Here is a 1,136-nt window from a genome sequence, read left to right as displayed (position 1 = left end):
GACGGAGATAAGATCGCAAGAAAAGGATTCAAGGATATTGCGCTGGTCGAAACGAGCTGGTAACAATGAACCCTTGTGAAATTTCAAGCTGCTAGTTATATCAATTGCAAGAGTATATGACATAGAACCATACAAACAATCGCCATGATGAGATGGCTAACAAAATGGTGCATGCACGATGAGGAGGATACTTCACTCTATAGCCATCCAGACCGAGAGGAGGACAGGCCGGCTACAGGTATATGAGTCTTTTATTGGAACTTTTTATGTGCGTACAACTATTGCAGGATACCATTGATAGTTGGCAAATGGAAGTTTTGAAGGGACCGATAACCAAAGTACTTATAGATAACTGCGGCTAGGAAGTTTTACCGCTACAAGGAATCTTAACATTTAGGAATGGAAAGCAGTTGTATATGTTGATTGATGTCTTGTCATCGGGAGTTCCAAAGGCTAAAATAGCATTTGTTTCGTCGGAAGAGTAAGAAATCCTTTTAATCTGAAGGGAGATGCATTACGATAATTTATCGGAATCCATACGAGTTTCAGCTTGTTCTAGGTTATGTGATAAAGGTCACGCAGTAGGGTGGATACGATCATACCAGCACTAACGCACCGGATCCCATTAGCACTCCAAGGTTAAGCGTGCTAGGGTGAGAGTAATACTGGGATGGGTGACCCCCTTGGGAAGTGTACTAAAAGTCTTACAAATTCAGAGATAAAGGACAGATGAGAAGCTAGAGTAGCCTAAGGGAAATTGGAGCATGCGGAGTGGATGGAAACTTTAAAAGGTCGCGAAGGACAAGGCGGACTAGATCGGTGGCAAGAAAGAAGGTGCATCACAGCTCTAGAATTAGGATGAGTTCGAACAATATTTGGAGATACTTTGTGAGCGAAGGGTTAGTAGCCATATATATGCATACCAGATACTTTGTAAGCGAGGGGTTAGTAGCCATATATATGCATAGGTATGATATCCCATATGTGACCGCGCCAAATTGGTATGTGTGTCCCAGCAATCGGCATTACTATAGACTGAAGGCATTAATCAAACAGAGTAGAGAAGTTCAAGTAACAAATGCTACAAGATAAGTGGATGCTATTTTAATTACAGGTTAGAATTGGAAAGTCCTAAT

General features: G+C 41.5%; 1 pseudogene; it reads left to right on the top strand.

Moving 5' to 3' along the window:
* Positions 1-588: 588 nt before the first annotated feature.
* LOC132604839 (5S ribosomal RNA) lies at positions 589-708 on the top strand (annotated as a pseudogene).
* Positions 709-1,136: the final 428 nt, after the last annotated feature.

The sequence above is a fragment of the Lycium barbarum genome, chromosome 7 (assembly GCF_019175385.1).
Source record: "Lycium barbarum isolate Lr01 chromosome 7, ASM1917538v2, whole genome shotgun sequence".
NCBI classification, from domain to species: Eukaryota; Viridiplantae; Streptophyta; class Magnoliopsida; order Solanales; family Solanaceae; genus Lycium; species Lycium barbarum.
Note: the sequence above shows the minus strand (reverse complement) of the source record. Positions and strands in the feature narration are given on the sequence as shown.